The sequence below is a fragment of the Geotrypetes seraphini genome, chromosome 8 (assembly GCF_902459505.1).
Source record: "Geotrypetes seraphini chromosome 8, aGeoSer1.1, whole genome shotgun sequence".
Lineage (NCBI taxonomy): Eukaryota > Metazoa > Chordata > Amphibia > Gymnophiona > Dermophiidae > Geotrypetes > Geotrypetes seraphini.
Genome location: NC_047091.1, coordinates 110,445,873 through 110,459,845, shown reverse-complemented (window position 1 = coordinate 110,459,845; position 13,973 = coordinate 110,445,873). Strand labels below are relative to the sequence as shown.

Genomic DNA, 13,973 nt, shown 5'->3' with positions numbered 1-13,973 from the left:
TAGTAGAGACTGAACCTGTGTGAACACAACACAAAACCAAGACACAGTTAATGCAAAAACCACACAAAACAAGAAGGAAATGCAAGCTAAGGGGAGATCTACATGACACATGGCTTAGTCCCATGTGATATCAGCAGATAAGAAGGTGTTCACATGCACAGTGCAACCAGGTGGTACTCAATATCTTTATTCTATGAAGACTCGACACAGCTTGCCTCAGGAGTTTTAATACTTTGATCAATACAGTATATGTTGACTGTTCTATCTTATAAAATTATGATAATTGAGTCATTCACCGAACACATCAATCAGAATGATCACTAAAAAATTTGTCCATGATATGGAGATTAACCCAGTTTCCACAGGCCAAAACACATACGTGTCGAGTCTTCATAGAATAAAGATATTGAGTACCACTTGGTCACCTTTCTGTTTTCTTTGAGTATCTGTCTTGATAAGGTAGAATCTCCTGTTACTTTGTAGCACATGTACAGTGCACCACCTTCAATGGCTTCTCAAAGTTATTGGAGATTGGTTCCCACACAAAGCTCTGTTTGATGATGTCATCCATCAGTGTAGTGTTTTCATCCTGCTTGTTTTTGGAGAAATGTCACTATTACTACAAGGTGTACATGTAAGAGAGATCCCCTTCCACACAGATCTTACAATTTAGTCCAAATAGAAAAAAAAAAAAAAAAAAAAGAAGTGAGGAGAGACGGGGAAAAAAGTTAAAAATTCCAGGTAGGCTAATGGTTGGCACTTAATTGAAAATACTAATAACCAATTTGATTGGATAAAGCTGCTAAAATTAATCATGGAAAGAAAAATAGGAAAAAGGATGGATAGGTTAGGAGTAGAGGAGTTCACAAAAATTGGATTACCTGGTGTTAGGTTATCATATGGATCCAGAAAAAAAGAGGAGGGATTGAGATATCTGGGTTTTACTTCTGTTGAAAGGAAGGAGTGGCCTAGTGGTTAGAGCTACAGCTTCCGCACCCTGAGGTTGTGGGTTAAAATCCTGTGCTGCTCCTTGTGACCCTGGGCAAGGCACTCAATCCTCCATTGCCCCAGGTGTGTTAGATTGTGAGCCCACCAGGATAATACTTGAGTAACTGATTATAAACTGCTTAGATAACCTTGATAGGCAGTGTATAAATACCTAAAGTAAAATAAAAACTCTAATTAGTAAATGTACATCCCTGGCAGGCTGAGCCAGTTCTGAAATGACCCATTTAGATAGATAATGAAATCTCAATATGAAGAAAACTGGTGCCTATATATTAGCAGCAGCTGACAGAGGAGAGGTCTCATGAAAAGCCACAAGTATAGAATATCATTATGTGGGACCAGCAGGCTTTGACCCAGGTCATTTGGGAGGCACAAATATTTTGCCTGCTGCAAGAAAATACCAGAGACCTAGCAGTGCCTTGTCTCTTCTAACGACAGCACAAAGTTTCTGAAACAGTGGCATAACAGCAGGCGTGCAATTCCAGAAGAGTGTCAACAAGGCCCCTTTCCAGAGAGCTGAGGAAAGCAGTGGCTGGTGGGTGCAGGAAGGCAGGTTATTCAGGTCTCAGCAGGCTTTGAAGGAAGCTTTCTGATGCAAAAACACAAAAATACAAACGGCAGAGAAGGGTTGGGGCTGCCTGAGATACAGCTGCCAGGAGTCACAGAGATGACTCTCCCCTCTCATAATTCTCTTAACATGGCTTTAATTAATGTACGTTCTTTACGTAGTAAACATCATGTAATCAAAGATTTGATAATTGAACATTCATTAGACATTCTCTGTATTACAGAGACATGGCTCTCAGAAGGAGATGAGGCTTATCTGTCCTACGCTAGTCCTGAAGGTTATAATTTCAAATATAATCACCGAGTTGGTAAAAAAGGTGGAGGTTTAGCAATAATATTTAAAAAAAGTTTATCTTTAGTAATAGAAATCTCTCAAAACAATAACAACACTATAGAATCTCTACAAGTTAAAGTTAATTCAAAACCAAAAATAGACCTACTATTATTATACGTTCCTCCTCCAATTAGTCAATCAATGGTAACTCAACTATTAACCATAATCTCTGACTTTTCAACCACCTCTCATATTCCTCTCCTACTCGGTGATTTCAATGTCCACTTCGATGATATTTCTAATCCTATTACCTCTGATCTTTTAACTCACATCAATGATCTCAGTTTCGTAATATTGAATTCGGACCCCTCCCACAACCATGGCCATACTTTAGACGCAATTCTTGTTCCGAGTATATTAAGCTCTAATTTTTCTAAACCCATCTCACTTCAAGTCCCCTGGTCCGATCATTATTTGATTCAAACTAATTTATCACTCCCATCTGTCAAAGCTCCTCATTACACCCCTAAAACCATTACAGTAAGAGATTTTCAACATATAGATCATTCTTTCGTCCCAACAGAATTTATTATAGACTCAGAAAAATTTAGATCAGAAACTCTCAGCGAACAAGTAAGCATGTGGAATAAGGCGTGCAAATCCCTACTTGACAAAATAGCTCCACTAGTAACCCGAAAAATTTCTCCTAAAAAACAAAGAAACCCCTGGTTTAATGCTTCTTTAGGCCTTTTAAAAAAACACTTGAGATCAGCCGAACGTAAATGGCGATCTAATCCTACCAATGAAAATTTAGACAATTATAATAAAAAATCACAATATTATCGGCAATCAATTAACAACACTAAAAAACAATTTTACATGAGAAAAATTTCTGCAACCAAAAACTCATCGGCTCTGTTTAAAATCCTCAAACAACTTACTACTTTCAAAAATAAAAAAATAATTTTAACTGAAGATACTCCTACAGCTCAAGCCTTAGCCAACTATTTTCAAGAAAAAATTACCTTGATCAGATCCAAAATTTCTAATAAAATATCCACTGTTACCAACTTATCTAGCCCTTCCAAAAACGACAATACGCTAACTAAGTCGCAAACATTTCACACCACATTATCTAAATTTCTTCCCCCAACTCTGAAAGCTTTAGAAAATATCTTACATGGCATCAACATTAAAGGCTCCAAATTAGAACCCATCCCTCCATTTTTCCTGAAACGTCATTTCAATGTCTTTGGGCCTTATATTCTACAAATTATTCAAACTAGTCTGTTTACAGCTAGAATCCCTCTTGATTGGAAACATTCTATCACATTTCCAATCATCAAAGACCCTAAAAATAATCTCGACAAATGTTCTAATTACAGACCAATAGCAAATCTCCCTTTTTTGTGTAAATTAACGGAAAAAATCGTATTTCAACAACTGACTGATTTCGTCGACAAAACACACGTACTTCATCCGAATCAAACCGGTTTTCGCATAAACCATTCCACAGAGTACTCATTACTCGGTCTCACAACATCCATAAATTACTATCTTGATCACCACAAATCCGTTCTTCTTGTCTCATTAGATCTCGCTTCAGCATTTGACACTATTGACCATCATCTTTTACTACAACGTCTTTCTTCTATAGGTATAGCTGACCAAGCCCTCAAATGGTTTCAATCCTATTTTTCCGATCGAGCTGTAACAGTTCAATATAATAACTCAAAATCAAAACCCTAAACATTCAAACTTTGGTATCCCTCAAGGTTCCATCTTATCTCCATTATTATTTAATATTTATCTGTCCCCGCTCCTGACTCTCTGCCAATCGATCGGGTTCACAGTATACGCTTACGCTGACGATCTCCAACTATTGCACCCAATTGAACCAACTAATCATTCCGAGATTCAGGTAATCAATAATAAATTAAGTAAAATTCACGATTGGTTAAATTCTAATAAGCTTTCTTTAAGCATCTCAAAAACTAACACTCTTCTATTCCCCGGTAAAGAGGGAGCTCACTTAATCTCTCCAATTATCATCGATAACATACCTCTCATAACAACCTCAACTATAAAAATCTTAGGGGTCCTTATAGACAATAAGCTTACTTTCCGTCCACAAATAAGTGCTCTGGTTAAAAACTGTTTTTACAAACTGAGAATGATTCGATCATTGGCCCCTTTTCTTGACACCAGTTCTCTCAACATTTTGATTCATTCACTCATAATTTCAAAAATAGATTATTGCAATTCGCTTTTAAAAGGTATATATCACAAAGATTTGAAATGTCTGCAGCTAATTCAAAATACAGCCATCAAGATAATTTCCAGAGCAACTAAGTATGACCATGTTACCCCTCTGCTAAAAGACGCCCACTGGTTACCAATCTCACATAGGATAACTTATAAGATAGCCCTTTTGACATTCAAAACTATGCAGACTAATTCCCCAGCTTTCATAGATAGAGTACTGATTCCCTATGACCCACCGAGATCTTTGAGATCCATATCCCAGTCTAATCTAGTTATCCCTTCCTTAAAAATAATTGGCACACGTCGAACCTCCATTTTCTCCGTAACAGCTCCTACGATTTGGAACGCTCTTCCACTGTATCTAAAAACGGAAAGTACTTTAAAAACGTTCAAAAGCAACTTAAAATGTTTCCTTTTTAAAGATGCTTTTAACTAAAGTTTTATCATTCTTTTTTTTAAGCTGATTTTAACTAAAGTTATTTTAGTCTTCCTTTTTTCTATTAATTCCTGCCCTTTTGTGCTTACCCTTAATGTTCCTCTCATTTACTATAGCTATTGTATTTCTTCCCTTTTTCCTTCGTCCTTAATTAACCTAGTATGTGTAGTAGTTCGTCTTATAGTTCTTTTTTGAAAGTATGTTTTATTGTAATTTTGTATGTTGAAATGTTATTTTATTTAATGCTTTGTACAACGCTTTGCAGAATCGATAAAGCGTTTAATCAAAAAACTAATTAAACAATAAACAATAAACAATGAAAAGAAAGAATCTCTCAGCTTCTCTCACCCTCAGTGCTAAAACAAGAAGGTCCCATTCAAGTATTTTAAAGAACATTTCATCATTTTTAACCCTATGCACACCCTCTGCCGGGATGCAGTCTGCTACTACCAGAAAAATCTGCCCATGCAGATGGCACGCAGGCTAGTTACACCCTACTGGCTGTAGACTGAAGCAAAGAAACAAGTAGGTCAATCTATCTATCTATCTAAAATTGGATGTATCTGTGTGTATGTATGTTCCAGCATAACTCTGAAATACATAGAGAGATTTCAACCAAACTTGGTATACACATGACTTACTATCTGGGAAAAAATACTGTGGGGAGTGGTAAGCATGACCAAGCAGTAGGATCCTTCGATTACGAGTTCCTCCCGCTACGAGACCTGAGGTTTAATCGCTAACCTTCCTCCCGATGAAGCAGCCCACGTGAAACACGATCGGTGGAGAGGAAGTAAGAGTGGAGACTGAGAGTTTTTACACTGGGATTGATTTATTTAATAGCACAATGTTTTCTTTTGGAGCATAATTTGAATGAGAGCACTGGAAAAGACACTATTTTGAGTTCAAACCAGCAATGTTGAATTGACTTGAACATCTCAAGCTCAGCGCACCTCCATACCATAAGATGATTTGGACTTATTTTTTGAGCTAAGTACCTCCTTCACACTACAATTATTCGATAACATTAATCTTGAGCTTAATGAATTAACATCTTTATTTTTAGTTATCAGTGAGGTAGGAGGGTGCGGCGATGTCTGGATACAACATCATTAGTTTATAACACTGCTGTGTTTGAATGATGTTTTAAACTGAGCACTCACACATATAAAACACAAAAGACTATTTATTCATAGGGAAGTTTTTTGAATATTTTATTAGTATTGAATTCTCAGGTATTTCGATTGTTTTTCGTGAATTCATATTATATTTAAATTTTCTCCCAAAGAAATATTTTTGTTTTTGGGTGGGAAGGGGGTGGCATTTAAAAATTATCGAAGACGACAGATATTAGTGTCTACCCCATAGTTTTTGGGCTCACTGAGATGAATACCGACACTCCTGATGCCGTTTAAGTCCAAGTTTAGCCCATAGAGAGGGACATTCCTGGGGGACATGGGGGGGAGGGACATTGACCCGCTCTTCTCTCTCTCCACAATAAAGGTCCTCCCGATCTCTCATCCATTCCCTCTCCCCTCATAAGTCCGCATAGAACTTCACGGTTCAGCGATTTATATAAACTGTTATTATCATATTGTAATTTTTTTGCTGTATTTTTGAAATGCGTTACCTTTTCCTAACGGGTCCTCTCAGAAATTTCTTAGCAAACTGTATAACCTATATTCTCGCTCAGCAAACTGTATATTTATATTTTTGCTTTCTTAAAATTTCTGCACTCTGTATTTCCTCTGATCATCTGCATATTGTAACTCGCTGAACATTCAGCTTCCTTGATTGTAAACTGCCTAGAAGTCGCAAGATTGTGGCGGTATAGAAAAATAAAGTTATTATTATTATTATTATTTTGGGATAAATAAATATCCGAGCAACGTCAGGTAATCAGCTAGTATTTAAATATTACTGGCACTGAATATTACTGGTCTCCAGAAAAATTCAAGCTCTACCTCTGGATTACCGCTGTGGATGGCTCTGGTCAGCGTTGGTTATCTGGGTAGCAGCACCTACTACCCAGAGACTAGTTTTGAATATTGATGACAGGTAAAGTCACATCTACTCTCTTTTCTCCAGAACCTACTGGATCTGTTTTACAGCTCACTTACCAGCTTCAAAGGCTCCACTGGTACTTGATTGTGGTATTTTTGGGCTACACCATGCATTATGTGAAGAAATATATCCCAAAATTAAGACTATATTCAATTTGAATGCTCAATAAACATCAAAACATGCATTCAAGATAGTCTGTTCTGTGGAAGTATCACGGTGGTTTATTTAAATAGTGGAGAAAAAGGCCTCAGTGTCACGTTGGATTTATTGAAAATGATCCTCCGGACATATCAGCTTCAAAAATCAGTTTGAAGATGAAAACACACCTTTGGTCTCAAATAAGCTCCACTCACTACTTAAATTCTTTAACTGAGTTCAAACAAGTTTACTTCAGTTCAAGTTAGTGAGTAACACTAATGCATAATACTTTTAAGGCACTTGAATATCTTAGCAAAAAAAAACTCAGAAAGTGAAAACTTATCTGCCACAAGGGACATTTCTGTACAGGTCTTCAACAGGAAGAGAACAGGAGGTACCGGTTAACAACTTTTCATACTGGCAGATTCAAAAGCAGGACAAATATCCATCTCATAGAGGTTCGTCTAACTGAAATGTCGTTTCTCTTTTAAGTTTATATTTTATTATATATCCGAATCTAACTACTTGTAAACCGAGTCGAGCTCCTTCGGGAGATGACCCGGTATATAAACCGAAGATTAGATTAGAACTCCCAATACCCTTTCTAAGACTGCTTTCCTAGAGCCTTATCTTGTGAGATCAGGTTCTAGGCTTGATTTGTATCTCTGACCTACAATATCTGAATGCACCTAATATACCGTATTTTCTCTCTCTTCACCCAGGAGTTCCACATTTCAGTCCCGAAACCTCACTTAATGGGAACTTTGGTATAAAAGTGGTGTTGTCTTTGGACCACCTCCTATTTTTCTTGGAGATCTCACCAACAGCCTGTACAAAGGCATTCTCACCCCCTGCTCTTCTATTGGTTTCAACCTTCCCCATGCACTCTGGCAACTTTCTGCCTCCAGCTACTGCTTTAGCAAGCTGATTTTTCCAGAGTCATTGTTTTCTGATGTCAGCATGACAGTTTCTCCTGGAACAAAAAAAGAAGTGGGTTTGGCCGTCTCTTCTCTATTTTTAATTCACATAAACTGGCAGGATAATGTCACCAACAGAAATGCTTTGGAAAAATGCTATGACTTGGAGATACAAGGGAAAGGGAGGAAACCTGAACCCAGGACAGGTTAAATTGGTCCTATTTATTTAATTTATATGCCTTTCTCCTAGAGGAGCTAAGAACGGTTTACATTAATTTATTCAGGTACTCGAGCATTTTTCCCTGTCTGTCCTGGCAGGCTCACAATTTGTCTAATGTATTGGGACAATGAGGGGATTAGGTGACTTACCCAGGGTCACAAGGAGCAGCATGGGTTTGAACCCCCAACCTTAGGGTGCTGAGGCTGTAACTTTAACCGTTGCACCACTCTAGAAATCAAAATCTAGTGAAAGTGAGCCAAGTATAGGACAATCAAGCCATTGTTACATCACAGATGAGGTTGGCTCTTTGGTATTGGTGGAATGAGGCTTTATGATGTCACAATACCAGCTCTGGTTATCAGAAGCTGAAACTTTTCACACTTTTATTCATTCATTCATTCAATTTTCTATACTATTCTCCCAGGTGAGCTGTCCTGGCAGGCTCACAGTCTATCTAATGTACCTGGGGCAATGAGGGGATTATGTGACTTGCCCATGGTCACAAGGAGCAGCATGGGTTTGAACCCTGAACCACAGGGTGCTGAGGCTGTAGCTTTAACCACTGAACCACACAATTATTTTACCTCTCATGACATCTTGTTTTAAATGCAAATTGAGAAGGATTCAGTATACTATGGAAGGAGTGCTACAGATAAAGGATTTGTTATTTGGCTTCCACTAAAAAGAGCTGGACAATCAGCGAAATCCAAAAATACAATAAAAATACAGATATATTTTAAAATACAATTTCAATGTAAAACTCTCATTAAGTAATAAACTTATCGAGCAAAGAAGGGCAATTTCAACTGAATTTAGCACTCCTGGGTTCTGTTTGGCTCTTGCGTTTCCTCACCCACCCAGGAGAACGTATGTTCCTTACCCTGCACTTCTCTGTCCTACGCCCAGCGTCCTCTCACTTCTTTCCTTCTAAGGGACTGAAAGACTTTGAAGCAATTACTATTTCCTTATCACCAGTAGCACTGATGTGTAGCTCTCCATAGGTCCTAGTGTCTGCTCTATATACAGGTTCAGGTCCTCCTCTTTGGTTGTAAGATGACTCATGGTTTATTTCAAGTGGCAGCCTCTAATCCAGTGTCTCTCAAACTTTTTTTTTTTTAGCTCTTGCAGTCTAAATGGAGCAAAATGTTTTTCACAGCACATTATAATTGAAAAACCAACAAAAAATTAAATTTGAGACTTATTTAAAGTTCTTTAAGCTATGTATGGGTAATTGTAACAACGGTGAAACTAAAGTAGACAGAATTGCTAATCAGTGCATGGATGTGCTTGTTTTGAATGCAAATTAACTCAAAACGAGCAAACACGCATTTCATCATCCTCCATCTGCAGTCGTTCTCTTTTTTTAAATTTCTGTCAGAGCTGAAAATCCAAGTTCGCAAAGATAATAAAAAGCAAACAACAACAAAGCCTTGATTGCTTTGTTGCTCAAGTTAGGATAACTACTGCATAAAAACATAAAAATAAAATTACTTGCTGTTAGTTTTCTATGCTCAATCACATCAAAGAATGATGCTTGTCTGAGCATACAGACGCTCATAACACTGACAGACTTTTGCTTGCACGACATGCATGTCATCTATTCTAGTGTCTACTTATGAAGGGAATTTTAAAAAATAATGTAAAATTCTGGAATCACTCATGGCAGAGCCGGAATCTCTTCGTGGCACACAGTTTGAGAGACACTACTCTAATCACCAGTTCAGATGCAATATAAGACGTGCTGGGACTCAGGGTAGACAATTGCAAAGGGGTCCCAAAGCCGGCCAATAGGTTGTGCTGTCTTTAGTTTTGGGTAAGTCTAGGGTGCTCAGAGCAAACACCATTTGCACCCCACTAGTAGCCCAGTCTCCCTGGCAGCATATGCTGTAGGTATAGCACCAATAGCAGCTCCTTAGAAAACTTACTCTTCTACATCTAGCTTTTTTTTTTTTTTAATCTTTATTCATTTCAAATCTTAAATCAATATTGACATTTATCAATTAAGCATTCAAATACACTTGAAATCCTATAATTGATCATCATAATATAAAATATTATCCCCCTCCCTCATTTATTTATGAAAATGATTTGTTTCAATTATAATCAAAAATACCCACCCCTCCCCCCCTTAATGTCTTAAAATTTTATAGCTTTTCAATAAATAAAAACAGAGCAATCAGGGAGACCTCATTTTGAGACAGTAAGAGCTCAAAATTTAACTGTCATCCCCTGAATCCCTTTCCGACTGACAATCTCCGCTCCCATAAAAGAAGTGCTCTCAAGATTCTTAGAGACGTATGCCGAGGGTCACTCTTCAGTGGACCTAAAATGCATATTTTGGCCATGTGCATATACCTACCAGAGTAGATTAATGGAAGATTAGATTTATACCTTCAATAATCTTCTGTTAGTCCCTGGAGGATTCCATATGCTAGGTGCTCAATCCCAACCTGCAGTCCAGGTGTTGCAGAAATCCACATATTTTCTGAATACACGCTCCAACCCCCTAAGCTTAAGAGTCACCATACCTTAGTTCAGTCCCAAAGTCAAACATATACCTACAACGTAACAGCCTCCTGCGATCCTGAGAGCCCTGAAACTTCACTTCCCATCACTAGGGAGGGCTGCGTGCTGGAAAACCTGTGCCACGGCAAAATCTACCTCAGGCTGAGCAAACCTGCCAAAAAGCAGGATTCAGGGGATAAAGCATAGACATAGCTGTAGCAGATTGGAAAGAGCTTTCAGGGATCACACATTGTTCTAAAACCGGACCCAGGAGCTGTGGATGGAATGGAAAAGTCACAGGAGAACAGTCCAGGTCCGAAGCCTTGAAGGTGGAAAATCCAAATGGAGCTGTTTCAGAACATCAGCTGTAAAGAGGCAGACAGAAGCCCGCTGAAAATGTGAAGAAGGATCAGCATCGCCAAGTCCAGACGCTCAGGGCAGCTGAGGAGACCAGGCATCAGCTGGATCCAAATTAAATACAGTGGTAGAAGACAGAAGAAACATAAAATTTGCATGGTAACAACTGCAATCGAGGTTTGGCATGGCCAGACAAGAGAATTCCCAAAAAGGAAGCTTCACCAGAAACACTATAGACCAAAAAAGCCCTGACGTGCCCACCGGCTGCATCAAATGAGCGGGGTCTGAGGATACACCGTTCAGAGGAGCTGAATAAAATCCAGTGAAAAGGTCCACTCCTCAACCATGGCAGGGCTCTGTTGAGGTACATGCATTGTGTCAAAAGCATCCCCAGACTCGAAACACAGGTGTACTGCGCCAGACTCCAGAATGGCCACTGGGCGAGATTTTCTTTGGAAGGCACAGACCCAGGCTTGGCTCCCTAGCCCAAGATGACATGGAGGAGGTGAAATCCAAAGCTCCTGCTCCCTTCCCCAGTGTGCTATGGCATGCAGTATGCAATTGCAGATCCAGTGCCCATCCGGTGCAATCATTGTCCACATTCAATAGATTAGGGGCTGGGGAGTCCATCCCAATTGATTTTGAGTCAAATCGAGGGGTTTTCGAGGCAGAAATCAAAGTTAGAAAAAAAGATCATTTTTTAAATCCATGATGGCCACCGTCAAAAATTTGAACCAAAAATAAACAAAAAATGAAAATAAAATATAGTGATTTGGGGTCTGGGGAGGTGGGGGACCTGACTTTACCCACAGAAACTATGAAAAACTAAGTTTAAATTGATCCACAAGCCACCTCCAAATTTCCCATAGGAAATAATGAAGGTACTCTGTGTCTCTGTAGTGTAGTGTCTTTGTCTGTCAGTGTTTTTAAAGCAACTGAATGGATAAAAAGGACTTTCTGCCTCAGAAACACCTCCAAATGCACAAGAATGAAGATCTTCAGACTGCCAGCTGGCCAGAGACTAACTACAACTTCCACCTCCATGGATCCTCTGCCACGTGGTTGGGGGCAGAAAAAGCAGCCTGAGCCTTGAAACCCAGGTGGGTTTCTGTCCAGATGCATGCAGCCTGCGCTAGAAACCTGTGACAGAGTCATCAGTCATCAGACTTCTATGAGAAAGGACCTCAGGCACTTGAAAAGGATGGCACACAGCAGGCTGGCTCCACAGATCCACCAGAGTTTCTCTGTGAAGTTGAAGTTTGGCGTCGCAGGACTGCATCCGTTTCTACAGGGGAGGGGTCTCAAGGCACTGAAGTCACCAAAAAATGAACTTTAAGCAAAAAAAAAAAAAAAGAAACAGAAGCAGAGCAACAGCAAAACTTCTGCTTAGACTGCTTGCGGAAATTGAAACTAAGGTTGTTTGCCAACTCTAAGCCTAGAGGGGTGGAACATGAGTTCAGAAAAGATGTGGATTTTTGCAACACCCAAACTGCGGGTTGGGATTGAACAACTAGCATATGGAATCCGGAGGGGACATAACAGAATGAACCTTAGTAGGCAACTCTCCTTCCTCTTTAAAAGGAGACACCTCTTCTTTGGCTAAGAGGCCTCTGTGCCAGTTTGGTGTGCTGTGCTGCTTTTCCAAGGATACTGGGGGAATATTTACTCCTCTAACAGGTTCAAAAGCCATGTGCCTTGCCCCATAGTTCACGTGAAAGCTAAATGAAGTTCATGCCTCCCCGCTTCACTTGACATGGCACGTGGTGCAAGGGCACTCTTCTGCTACACATCTTTTGCAAACAAGGCATTATATAGGGGAACTCCATCCCTGGCACTTTGGAAGCAAAACGAGGTGTTTTGGAGAAGTTTGAGAACTTGGGGAAAAATTTTTTGGAAAATCCAAGATGGTTGCCGCTGGTGAATTTCAGTGCTATAAAACAGCTTAAAATCACCTCAGGGCTGACCAAAAACAGGATTTTAGGGGAGGGAGATCAAGACCTTAGCTGTAGAAAGAGTTAAAAACAGCTTTTGAAGATCCCCACCCCCATTTTTCCCACTAGATGTCACAGCCTTACTCACAGACCATGTGCTGGGGAGGTGGTGCTGCTGCTGCCTGCTTCAGCTCCTCCAGGTGTAGCTGCTCTAGGAGAGGCCCTCTGCTTCCAGTCACTGGGGAGATGTTGCTGCTGCTGCCTGCTTCAGCTCCTCCAGGTGTAGCTGTTCTAGGAGGCCCTCTGCTTCCAGTCACTTTGCTGGGATCTTCATGCTGCTGGGGGGGACCGACCCTCAACCCTTCCGACTTCTCACGAAAAAGGGGGAGATGAAATGTAGACGGCACCGGGAGCACCCAGAAGAAACACTATTAGCATCAAACAGCCTGCACTCCAGCCCCTAACCAAGTCAAAGGGGGTGAGCAATGGACCTGAAGTTCCACTAATCTTCAAACAGACTGGCTGAAACAGGTCCCTGAAGGATACAGCTGCTCCTCTCCATGCAGGCAGAGTAGACCCTTATCAAAAGGTATCTCTAATCTCACAATAAAGACCATGACTAGAGCAAAAAACTGCAAATCTATCACAAATAAAATAAACCAAGCAGATCAGAAAACACCTTTCATGCTCACCTGAGAAAGAGAAACAGAAGGGGGCAGCGGACTCCTGGAAGGAGGTTTCAAAAGCTGTGATTGACATCGTTCTGCAGTATGCTAGCGAGAATGGACAGAGTAGCCTAAGGGTCAGCATACCATTCCTATTGCACTGGAACAGCAGTTAGCATATCTGGATTTAAGAAAAAAGGTTTGGACAAGTTCCTGGAAAGTCCATAGTCTGTTATTGAGACAGACATGGGGGGAAGCCACTGCTTGCTCTGAGATTGGTAGCATGGAATGTTGCTACTATTTGGGTTTCTGCCAGGTACTTCTGACCTGATTATCCTGTTTCCAAGAGTGGCCACTGGACTAGAAGGACCATTGGTCTGACCCAGGATGGCTATTCTTATGAGATCATCCCAGTCATATCCTCTCCACGTAGCTCATTTGCTATTTCAGATTTTTTTTTTTCAGCTTGGAATTTCTTACTGCACTTGTGGGCTTCTGACTCAGTCCAAAATGAACCAGTGGCAAAAGTCTCCACTCACAACTACCCCAGTGTAGCTTACTAGGGTAAAAGCCAGGACCCACTGTTATTGTGTCTCTGCTGCACAAATAGATCCACTATAAAAGTT

At 40.0% G+C, this 13,973-nt stretch overlaps 1 protein-coding gene across 7 annotated transcripts in view; it reads right to left on the bottom strand.

Moving 5' to 3' along the window:
* The window catches only part of MATK (megakaryocyte-associated tyrosine kinase), a 77,394-nt gene extending 64,431 nt beyond the window's left edge, over positions 1 to 12,963 (bottom strand). For 6 of the 7 annotated variants that reach the window (XM_033957179.1, XM_033957180.1, XM_033957175.1 and 3 more), the window contains exon 1: positions 8,770 to 8,832. The gene's annotated coding sequence lies outside the window, so the exon portion shown is untranslated. Of the gene's footprint in view, positions 1 to 8,769; positions 8,833 to 12,830 lie in introns of those variants that run through there. The other variant, XM_033957176.1, reaches the window with a different exon arrangement.
* Between the last annotated feature and the right edge of the window lie 1,010 nt (positions 12,964 to 13,973).